Here is a 12,612-nt window from a genome sequence, read left to right on the forward strand (position 1 = left end):
AGCAATAAAAGATAGCAATTTGATATATAAAGAGGAAAGAATTTGCTCTTTCCTTCATTCATACCCATTTTAAGGACCAAACAAAATATTTTAAGAAATATATGGCTAGTGTTTTAGGTAACCTGGACAGGCTGTTGAGGCTAGTTACTTAACTTTGGTAAAATTACACAGTAATCTGCTGCAATATGAGGCAAGGACCTCATTTGCTCTCTCTTCCATTATATCTCTGTTGCTTAGAATAGTGCTTGGCACAAAGGCAAATTGAATAAATATTTGTTGACCAAAGCAAATTTTTACTAGGGCCCCTGAGTTTAATGTCATTCAGAAAGAATGGGTAGGGATATCTAAAATATAGACATTATTTCAACATAATTTTGTAAACAAGAGAAGGTACTGTAGTAGATAAGTTCATTCTTGAAGCACCTCCATGACCACGCAGGCAGAAAGAGAGTACTATTTATATATTCTTTCTGTGCATTATATTTTAAAGCTGCAAAAAATGTTTTAAAACATGAGAGAGCATGAGTGTAAAAAATTGATAGTCCCTAGACCAATTATGAAAGGGTTTCATTGAGGCACAAGCTTAGCTGATAAGATAAACTAAGAAAGCTGAGAACTAAAGGTCAAACTGTTTAGGTAGAAATAGTCCCAAAGAGGCAGGTACGAGGAGGCCTTTGAACAGAACACCATAGAGATATGAGAAATTGAAAAGGATGAAGATAAAAGTACTTACTGCCTTGAAGTAAGTAGAATGAATGCATGCGTAAAACGAAGGATAGCAAGTCAGGAGAAATTTTTTGAACAGTGTTTATTTGCTGTTGACATGGCAGTATGTAAGAATACTTTAGTATACTTACATATAGTGCTTTATAATGGCTGAAGTTATTTTGTTTATATAGATTTGTTATATTAATGCAATGTAGGCCATTTTGCCACATGATTTTTTTTTGTCTGTTCTACAGACTATTTGCTCACATTACACAAAGTTGATAAAATGAACTGTAATTAAAATAATAGATGTCTATTTTTAATGACTCTCTCCAAAATGTTGACAGTTCTTCAAGCCTGATTATGGGTAAATGGACATTTGTTGTACTTTTAACTTTTGTGTATTTATAGAAGTTTTCAAAATATTTAAAAATGATTCCCTGCAAGTCTTTCAATCACTTGTGCTACAGCTATTTAGAGAGCACCTATTCTGTGACTTACTGGCACTCATAAAAAGAGAACAGAAGAAAGTCAAGATTCTAGGTCTGGGCAACTGTGTGAGTCCATTATTCCAAATGGAGAATACTAGACAAATAACATTTTCTTGTGGGGAGGTGATGTCATAGAAATGAAAATAAGTTTTGACATGTCATTTTTTAGGTTGAGCATTGAAGAATTGAGACTTTCAAATTGTGGTGCTGGAAAAGACTCTTGAGAATCCCCTGGACTTCAAAGAGATCAAACCAGTCAGTCCTAAAGGAAATCAACCCTGAATACTCATTGGAAGGACTGATGCTGAAGTTCCAATACTTTGGCCACCTGATGCAAAGAGCTGACTCATTGGAAAAGACCCCTGATGGGAAAGATTGAAGGCAAAAGAAGGGGGCAGCAGAGGATGAGATGGCTAGGTAGTATCACTGACTCAATGGATATGAATCTGAGCAAGCTCTTGGAGATAGATAGTGAAGGACAGAGAAGCCTGGCGTGCTGCAGTCCATGGGGTTGCAAAGAGTCAGACACTACTTAGTGACTGAACAACAACAAAAAATTTCAGGTTTCTATTTAAGTATCCATTTAAGAATATCCCTATAAACTGGCATAGGAGAGAGGTCAGGAAAAGTCATAAACTTGGGAAATGTCAGCATATAGATGGTGTTCAAGCCCCAGAGGTTGGTATGCATGTACCAACAGAGTGAGTGCAGAAATAAAGGAAAAGAGATCCCAGAAGCCTGGATTCACTAACATTTAGAGTTAGCCAAAAGTGGTGTATCTAGAACTAGAAACTGAAAGGCAGTTGCCAAAGCATTTAGAAGAAATAGGATGGGGAGTGAGGAATATGTTTTCAAGAAGTGAGCAACTATGTCACAGCCTGTTGAAGAATTGAGAATAATAAAAGCTGAAAACTTTTCCTTGGATTTGGCAGCATGAATGTTGCTAGTGGCTCTCATTGGGAGAAGCATTATAGACATGGGGATGGATGGTGTTGGAATAGATTCAGGTGTAATAGGAAGGGTAGCAGTGCAAACAACTGCCTTCCCAGAGCTCTTTCAGGGAGTTCCAGAGGCAAGGGGAAGCAGGGTCAGGTATGGGAGCTATTAGAGTGGTCATTCATAGTTTTGTAAACAAGTAGATAAGCTCATTATTTAAAAAAAAAAAAAAAAACCGAGACAAATTAACTCCCCTGCTAACATATCACAAAGTGATACACACACACACACACACACACACACACACACACACACACACTAATTCTACTGCCTTCCTCTTGGTATGCCTCATCTCCCCCTGCAAACCCCACATTATCCCACAAAGGCTTATTTCTTTTGGCTTTGGAAACAAATGAATTACCAATAGGTGAATCTTGTCAGATACTGCTATCACATGGCAGCATTTGATGCTTCTGTTGGGTTATACAGACTATCATCTCTTTTGTGCTCCTCTTAACTTTATAATCTGTCCTTATATTGACCCTTATTCTGAATGGCACTTTTTATTTATACACACTTGTCTCTTGCTACAAAAGTACGTGGGAAGATTAAGTGGGATATTTCTGGGATATAAAGACCCTTAATGTTTGAATTCTTTCCTGAAATGGTTATCTGCCTGCAATTCAGGACTTTCTCGAAGGGATATATGTATAGAGAGCAAAGCTATACAAAGGGATATGTTATTTTTTGAGTGTTTTTGCTCCATAGAACCTAAAGCAGTTTTCAGCTGATCTCAGGGTTAGAAAGAGGGCCTAAGGCCTACAACTAAAATAGACCAAGCATTATCTTTTATGCTTCTCTCTAATCTCACCCATATCTCAGCCTCTATATCTTTCAATTCTGATTAGGAATAAAGAGTCTGAGAACATTACATCAAGGGAAAAACAAAAAGAGGACACAAACAGAAGAGTCGTGTGTAGGAGCTTTAAAACTAGAAGATTCTTAAAAATATAGTCTAGCAGGAGTCCTTAAAGTCTCTCAAGCTCAGGGCAAACTTCTTCCCTTCCTGGAGATGGTGGGTGGTGGCAGGGAAGGGACTGGGTGCTTTCTCTCAGCAGTGCCACCGTAAAACTGGGAAGCGCTCAACAGAGACCAAATCCTCATTGTTTCCCCAAGTGAATGGAACTTTCTATTCTACTGCCTATAATTTCAGAGAAGGCAATGGCACCCCACTCCAGTACTCTTGCCTAGAAAATCCCATGGACAGAGGAGGCTGGTAGGCTGCGGTCCATGGGGTCACTAAGAGTCAGACATGACTGAGCAACTTCACTTTCACTTTTCACTTTCCTGCATTGGAGAAGGAAATGGCAACCCACTCCAGTGTTCTTGCCTGGAGAATCCCAGGGATGGGGGAGCCTGGTGGGCTGCCGTCTATGGGGTCGTACAGAGTCGGACATGACTGAAGCGACTTAGCAGCCTATGATTTCAGCAGATTAATGATCATGTACTGGTATACCTTGTTTATTTGAACCTGACTCTATTGAGATTTGCAGATAACTGCGTGTGTGTGTGTGTTTTTCTTTTTACAAGCTGAAGATTTTTGGCAACCCTGCATCTAGCAAGTCAGTCAGCACCATTTTTTCCAAGTGTTTGTTCACTTTCAGTCTCACATTTTATTTCTTGCAATATTTCAAACTTTTCTGTTAGTTATTAGATTTGTTATTGTTTGTGAGTAGTGGCCTTTGATGTTACTATTATAATTATTTTGGCATTATATAGCAATAAAGTATTCTTTACGGTATGTATGTTTTCTAGACATAATGTTGTTGCAAGCTTAATAGACTATAATGTTGTATAAACATAACTTTTATCTGCACTGGGAAACGAAAACATTCATGTGATTCACTTATTGCAATATTTGTTTTACTGCAGTCTGAAATAATCTGCAGTGTCTCCAAGGTCTGTCTGTTCATATTTTTAATTGATTAAAATCTCAAAAAAAATTTACCAATTAATCATTATTATTTTCTTTATATAAAGATGCCTCATAAAAATATTTTTTGGAAATACAGGGGTGTCATTTCAGAAATATATACTGTGATCAAGATTCTATGTCAGCACTTTCAACTTGTTCTATACATGAATGTTTTATCAGTACTGGAAAATTGGTGTTCTATTGTTCTTATCAAGGGCTGTTCTCAGCAAAATACTGAGACAAAGTCCAGAGACAGAGTAAAAAAATCTTGGCTTAAGTTTTTGGTAGATTTCATTATCAGTAACATTTACTTTTTAAAAGTAGCTAATAGATTATTATTTTGGTGCTATAATTAAAATTTTGGTTTTAATATATAAATGTTATGAAATGTTAATATTAAAATGAGGATGTTTAGATGTATTTATAAATCATAATTTCAAATTTATATTTATACCAGCATTGATAATAACATAATTTAAATCTCAGTGTTATTTTTTTTCTAATGGTTCCACTCACTTTGCCGAATATAAAGAAATATATGTGTGTGTTTATGACTTGACCACAGATGTTTAGTTTGCACTTTGGCAAATGTGGATATTTATAAATATTTTCAATTTGTATTTTGATATAAAATACTGTTCCTTCGGTAGCATGTTGGAAATATGTATATAAGCCAAGTATTGGAAATATATATATGTATATATGTATTATATATGTATTTAAGATACATATACACACCCACATACATTATTTAGCTCACTAGTTTGCAAATTATTAAAAGATGTGTTTATCTATATTGATAGATAAAATAGACTTTAAGTTTTATTCTTATGGTGTCTTTGATTAGTTCTGATCTTGATATAAATACAGCATGAGTGAGGGAATGTTCCATTTTTTCCTATTGATTGGAAGAGTTTGTGAAATATTGGAACAATATGTTCTGTGAAAATTTTGTAGATGTAGTCTGAAAGCCATCTGTGCCTGATGTTTTCCCCGGGGGAATATTTTAAACCAGTTCTTTATTTGCATAGGTTCCTAATAATAGCTTTTACATCTTTGTGTACCTGTAGTAATGACCTGTCTATCAGTCCTCTTATTAGTTATACTTGCCTTATTTTTTGTTCCTCTTTGTAAATGGCAATAAAATCAACATTGAGTCAAAGACATATTGCCTCATAAGAAGAGTAAATAGGGTCAGGCTGTGTGTATGCATTATTTCCCTTGGTACCAGGCCCACTTAGGGTAATTTAAATGAGGTTGTCCACAAATTTTCCAAATATTACTAGTGTGTATTTTCAGGCACAAACAAGCACATTTCTGTTACTTACATAGGGAGAGCTTGGCATCCAAGTCTGATGGGTTGATACCATGCAAACCTTTAATGTTTTTAATGTGTTTCTAATTTTTATTCTTTTTTCAGCTCTGATTGGAGGCTTATTTAGAAGTGTGTTGTTTATTTTTCAAACTTTGGTGACTTCTAGCTGTTTTTCTGTTATTGATCTGCTTTATTTCTACTTTGACTCTAGAACATATTCTTTATGATTTAAACATTTATCCAAACTTTTATTATATCCTATTTATTACTTACGTATTGCTTTGTAATGAATTACTCGAAAACTTGGTAGTTAACCAACACAATTTTTTCACAGCTTCTCTAGGTCAGGAATCGGTGCATGGTTTTGCTGGGTCCTCTGGCTCAGCCTTTCTTCCAAGGCTGCATTTCTTTTAAGGCCTAACTGTGAAATATTAGGCAGATATTCTAAAATTTCTGAGTATAAATTTCATAATCTTTAATTTTATTAATCAAATATTATCACATATGTGTTTTCTTAATCAAATTAGACACTACATGATCATCTGTATGTTGTGCAGTTAAATAATATATCACAGTTAATAAGCTTATTGTGAAATGAAGATGAATAGCAGAGGTAAATGCATATTTCAATCTGACTTATTTATAGATGTATCTTTAAAGCTCCAAGATTTCTAAAGTATCCTGCATTCAGAAAATCTGAATGCATATTTTCAACATTGCCTGTCTTCCAAATTTCTGTGCTTTGGCCATATATAGTAATCCATGGAGCTTGATTATGATGATATGAGAAAACAATTATTCCCTAGATAGCCAGTGTGTTTATTTATATTTCAGGATTTTTTCTATTTTAGTAAATTATTAAAATTCATGACATAATAAAGACATAAGATTTACTGCATGAAAACTTAAACTGGAGTTCTGTCTCTTCAGTTTACAAAATATATGAATATATTTTACAAAATATATATTTCGACTTTTCTGGGCAACTATTTATCAGTGGTAAATAGTGACGGTAATGATTGTGAATAACAATTATACTTGCTTCAGAGAGTTGCTATGAGAATCATTTGAGTTAATATACTTGAAAAGTGGTTTGCAAATCTGTTGAGGAAAAAAAGCTATGACCAACCTAAACAGCATATTAAAAAGAAGCCTGGTGTCCATGGTGTTGCAAAAAGTGGGACATAACTGAGTGACTGAACGGAACTGAGCTGAACTGAGAACAATATATACATTATTGTTAGTAAGCAAAGGATAATTTATGGCACCAGTATATCTGTCAGTTCAGTGCAGTTCAGTCGCTCAGTCATGTCCAACTCTTTGTGACCCCATGGACTGTAGCACTCCAGGCCTCCCTGTCCAACACCAACTTCTGGAGTTTACCCAACTCATGTCCATTGAGTCGGTGATGCCATCCAGCCATCTCATCCTCCGTCGTCCCCTTCTCTTCCTGCCCTCAATCTTTCCCAGCATCAAGGTCTTTTCAGAGGAGTCAGTTCTTTGCATCAGGTGGCCAAAGTATTGGAGTTTCAGCTTCAGCATCAGTCCTTCCAGTGAATATCCAGGACTGATCTCCTTTATGATAGACTGATGGGATCTCCTTGCAGTCCAAGGGACTCTCAAGAGTCTTCTCCAACACCACAGTTCAAAAGCATCAATTCTTCAGTGCTCAGCTTTCTCTACAGTCCAACTCTCGCATCCATACATGACCACTGGAAAAACCATAGCCTTGACTAGACAGAACTTTGTTGGCAAAGTAATATCTCTGCTTTTTAATATGCTTCTAGGTTGGTCATAAGTTTTCTTCCAAGGAGTAAGCATCTTTTAATTTCATGGCTGCAGTCACCATCTGCAGTGATTTTGGAGCCCAGAAAAATAAAGTCAGCCACTGTTTCCCCATATATTTGCCATCAAGTGATGTGACTGGATGCCATGATCTTAGTTTTCTGAATGTGGAGCTTTAAGCCAACGTTTCACTCTCCAATTTCACTTTCATCAAGAGGCTCTTTAGTTCATCTTCACTTTCTGCCATGAGGGTGGTGTCATCTGCATATCTGAGGTTATTGATGTTTCTCTCACCAATCTTGATTCCAGCTTGTGCTTCTTCCAGCCCAGCATTTCTCATGATGTACTCTGCATATAAGTTAAATAAGCAGGGTGACAATATACAGCCTTGATGTACTCCTTTCCCTATTTGGAACTAGTCTGTTGTTCCATGTCCAATTCTAACTGTTGCTTCCTGACCTGCATACAGGTTTCTCAAGAGGCAGGTCAGGTGGTCTGATATTCCCATCTCTTTAAAAATTTTCCACAGTTTATTGTGATCCACATGGTCAAAGGCTTTGACATAGTCAATAAAGTATAAATAGATGTTTTTCTGGGACACTCTTGCGTTTTCAATGATCCAGAAGATGTTGGCAATTTGATTTCTGGTTCCTCTTCCTTTTCTAAATCCAGCTTAAACATCTGGAAGTTCACAGTTCACATATTGCTGAAGCCTGGCTTGAAGAATTTTGAGCATTACTTCACTAGCGTATGAGATTAGTGCAATGGCAAACCAATTCAGTATTCTTGCCTTGAGAACCCATGAACAGTATGAAAAGGTGAAAGGTATGACACTGAAAGATGAACTCCCCAGGTGGGTAAGTTCCCGATATGCTACTGGAGATCAGTGCAGAAATAACTCCAGAAAGAATGAAGGGATAGAGCCAAAGCAAAAACAACACCCAGTTCTGGATGTTATTGGTGATAGAAGCAAGGCCCGATGCTGTAAAGAATAATATTGCATAGGAACCTGGAATGTTAGGCCCATGAATCAAGGCAAATTGGAAGTGGTCAAACAGGTGATGGCAAGAGTGAACATCGACCTTCTAGGAATCAGCAAACTAAAAAGGACATTTAACTCAGATGACCATTATATCTACTACTGTGGGCAGGAATCCCTTAGAGGAAATGGAGTAGCCATCATAGTCAACAAAAAGAGTCCAAAATACAGTACTTGCATGCAGTATCAAAAACGACAGAATGATCTGTTTGTTTCCAAGGCAAATCATTCAGTATCACAGTAATCCAAGTCTATGCCCCAACCAGTAACACTGAAGAAGCTGAAGTTGAACGGTTCTGTGAAGACCTATAAGACCTTTTAGAACTAACACCCAAAAAAGATGTCCTTTTCATTATAGGGGACTGGAATGCAAAAGTAGGAAGTCAAGAAACACCTGGAGTAACAGGCAAATTTGGCCTTGGAGTACGGAATGAAGCAGAGCAAAGGCTAATAGAGTTTTGCCAAGAGAACACACTGGTCATAGCAAACACCCTCTTCCAACAACACAAGAGAAGTCTCTCCACATGGACATCACTAGATGGTCAACACCGAAATCAGACTGATTATATTCTTTGCAGCCAAAGATGGAGAAGCTCTTTACAGTCAGCAAAAACAAGAGTGGGAGCTGACTGTGGCTTAGATCATGAACTCCTTATTGCCAAATTCAGACTTAAATTGAATAAAGTAGGGAAAACCACTAGACCATTGAGTATATCTATATCATTGTAATATCTTAGACATACTTATGTAATCAGAAATAACATACTACAGATGTCACTTACATTTTCTTTAGTACTTCCATTATAGGAATTGTATGCAATTATGAAGCATCCCTATATAGACATATTTCTTGTGACCACTGAACTTACAGAAGCAGCCACTGTAGCCTACTGCAGCCCACCAGGCCCCTCCGTCCATGGGATTTTCCAGGCAAGAGTACTGGAGTGGGTTGCCATTGCCTTCTCCAATATTTAGGCCAAGACCCCTTAATACTTCTTGGATTACTCTCTAGCCATCCATGTCATTTCCAGTACTAGTAGTCGTCTTGATAAAATGAACTGTGTCATATTTTATTGTTTTTACTACAGTTTATCAAAATGATTTTAGCTTTGGTATCACTGGGAAGAAGCAAAACAGCATTTACATAATGAACATTTTATTTATCACGAGCCTACATAAAGTCCTTTTGCTAAGACTATTCTTTCTGCCATAAATTATTTCTCAGTTTTCTTCTGTGATCAATTCCTCTATAGCTTTTACAGATCCATTTATATCTTACCCTCTCTTAAAATTTTATTCTTAGAAGCTTAATAGTTGTAACATTTTAATATAATTATATATTATTACATAAAATTATTTATTATTTAATGTATATGATATATGTAGAGTATACAGAATATGTTTATTTTAGGGTATGTAATCATTAGAATAATCATTTTAGGTCACCATAATGTATTTATCTTCTTAAATCTATAACATGTACTTATATATTTCTTTGTGGTATTTGCTTGTATTGCTATGTAAGCTTTGAATCAGTGTTTCATGATTTTATATCAAAGTAAGCTAAATACTGAAAAATATTCACAGGTCTTTGTATATGTGTGTATCCAATTACATGTAAATTTTATAGTACTACTTACTGTAATAGAATTTGTTGAAAGAGGATTGGAAATTTTTTCTTGTCTACTGAGTCATTTGGACTCCATCTGTAGCTTTAGGTATTCACGTTTTTGTTCCCTTGTGTGGAAAAACAGCTTCAGACAAGACGAAGTAGCAAAGACAGGTGCTAGTTATTCACATAGTGGTAGCCATTCAGTTGAGATAATTCATTTATGTTTAGACAGTAAAAATAAGCAGAGAATACTGTTATTTTCCAGTAATACATACTGCTTAGTTTTACATATATCTCCAAAAGAATGAGAAAGGTTTGAATGTTTGTCAGCAAGTATAACTGTAGATTTTGAATCATGGAAAGTAATTTATCTTACTGTCATTTGGTGTTTTAAGTTCTGTGAAGCTGTAAAATAATGTGTAAAAAAATAATATATAAAATAGACCAGGCTTGGAGTGTATTTTTCATGACCAAATACTGAATATTTCCTTGTTTTCCAGGGAGAACATAAAGCATGCACTAGACATTTTAGGAACAAAAATTCAGTAAAAGGAGCCATTAGTTTTGGAAGAGTCATTTAATGTCATGTATATTAATACTTAATATTTGGATATGGAAACTTACTTGTTAATTTGTTTCACAAGAAGATAATCATATTGTATGGCTATTTCACCTGTAGCATTATTTCCTCTACTTCTAAATTCTAGCTCTGATCTTGCCTGAAATAATCGTGTAACTGGTTTCCCACCTCTGGCTGATCACTCCTATAATCCCACACCCCTATTTGCTCCAGAATGAGCTTAGAGACTGAAATTTGATCATTTAACTCTTCTGATAAACACTTCCAAAAGTGTCCTTAAGCTAGAGAATGCATTTGAAACTCATTTCATTTATTTTGAAAGACATCCAAAATATCTTTTATGGTATAACCTCTCTATTCTCTCCAGGCATCAGCCCCTATTTATTTTCCCCTTTACCCTAAGCTCAACCCATGCTAAACCACCTAAATATGCACTATTGTTTGTATTCCTATGCTTTTACTAGGTTTCTTTCCCCTCCACCACTAGCTGAATACATATTGATAGTTTAATGTTGAGTTTAAGAAACATATTTGTCAAGAATTTTTTAATCCCTCTTGGTTCCCAGGTGGAAGTGACTGCTTATCACTTTGGGGCCCCTACATTTTTATCCACATAATACTGAAATATATTTATCTATGGACTTGTCTGTTAACCTATTTTGCGTAAGTGGCCCTTTCAGAGGGGGCGCTATATATTATCTATATTGAGTGCTTAGCTTTTAACAACCATTGCTCAATTGATAAGTTGTTGTTCAGTCCCTAAGTCATGTCCAACACTTTGCGACTCCATGAACTGCATCATGCCAGGTTTCCCATCCAACCATTTCATCCCCTGTCATCCCCTTCTCCTCTTGCCCTTAATCTTTTCCAGCATCAGGGTCTTTTCCAATGAATTGCTGGTTCACATCAGGTAGGCAAAGAATTGGAGCTTCAGCATCAGTCCTTCCAATGAATATTCAGGGTTTATTTCCTTTAGGATTGACTAGTTTGATCTCCTTGTTCTCCAAGGGACTCTCAAGAGTCTTCTTTAGCACCAGAGTTCAAAAGTATTAGTTCTTTGGCGCTCAGCCTTCTTTATGGTCCAACTCTCACATCCATACATGACTACTGGAAAAACCATAGCTTTGACCAGCCAGGACTTTGTCAACAAAATAATGTCTCTGCTTTTTAATATGCTGCCTAGGTTTGTCATAGCTATTCTTTCAAGGAGCAAGTGTCTTTTAATTTCATGGTTCCAGTCACCATCCACATTGATTCTAGAGCCCAGGAAAATAAAATTTGACACTGTTTCTACTTTTTCCCCATCTGTTTGCTGCAAACTGATAGGACCAGATGCCATCATCTTCATTTTTTAATGTTGAGTTTTAAGCCCACTTTTTCACTCTCCTCTTTCATCTTCATCAAGAGGCTCTTTAGTTCCTCTTCACTTTCTGCCATTAAAGTGGTATCTACTTATCTGAAGTTGTTGATACTTCTCCAGCAACCTTGATTCCAGCTTGTGAGTCATCCAGAGAGGATTTCGTATAGTGTACTCTGTGTATAAGTTAAATAAGCAGAGTGACAATATACAGCCTTGGGATACTGTATATTGATATAGCTCTTGTTATAAACTAGGTAGAAAAGCAAATTCAGCCTAAGATAATTTAAATAGCATAACTAGCTTTTAGCAGGAATGAAATTCAGACTATTACGTATATTTTGATTCAAAACTCAGTCTTTAGAAATGTTGCCATTTCAAAGTTTAGAACCTCAACATACCAATAATTCTTAAAAAGAAAAAAAAAATCACTGAGGAAATAAAGCAGATTTTTTATTTGTCCTCCATTTTCCTCCCTCATTATTATAATGCTAAGGAAGTACATCACTTTACACAGTGCCAGTCACAAAAACTGGTGCTACAAGGATTCAGCTCTGCTAAAGATGTTAATGTAGAATGCCAGGGAAAATGAACTTCCTACAGTCAGGCCAGTCTGGTAAACTGAAAGATTTTGAAGAGAACAATGGCTGAAGAGATAATATATATACCCTACAAAATGACTTTCATTTCTTTTTTTGCTGTCAAGTTCCCAAGACTTGAACTGTAAAACAATATTCACCAGCCTGCTTGCTTTGAACAGTTTGTGCTGGGGAACAATGAAAATTCACTCTTATCTCCTATTTACACTTTATAC

General features: G+C 36.1%; 1 long non-coding RNA gene across 6 annotated transcripts in view; it reads left to right on the forward strand.

Moving 5' to 3' along the window:
* LOC139176328 (uncharacterized) overlaps nucleotides 1-9,522 on the forward strand; it is a 187,123-nt gene extending 177,601 nt beyond the window's left edge. For all 6 annotated transcript variants that reach the window (XR_011560735.1, XR_011560738.1, XR_011560740.1 and 3 more), the window contains one exon: nucleotides 1,369-9,522. This is a non-coding gene — a long non-coding RNA (uncharacterized lncRNA). The remainder of the gene's footprint in view (nucleotides 1-1,368) is intronic.
* The last annotated feature ends 3,090 nt before the right edge of the window (nucleotides 9,523-12,612 follow it).

Source organism: Bos indicus, chromosome 16 (assembly GCF_029378745.1).
Source record: "Bos indicus isolate NIAB-ARS_2022 breed Sahiwal x Tharparkar chromosome 16, NIAB-ARS_B.indTharparkar_mat_pri_1.0, whole genome shotgun sequence".
NCBI lineage: Eukaryota > Metazoa > Chordata > Mammalia > Artiodactyla > Bovidae > Bos > Bos indicus.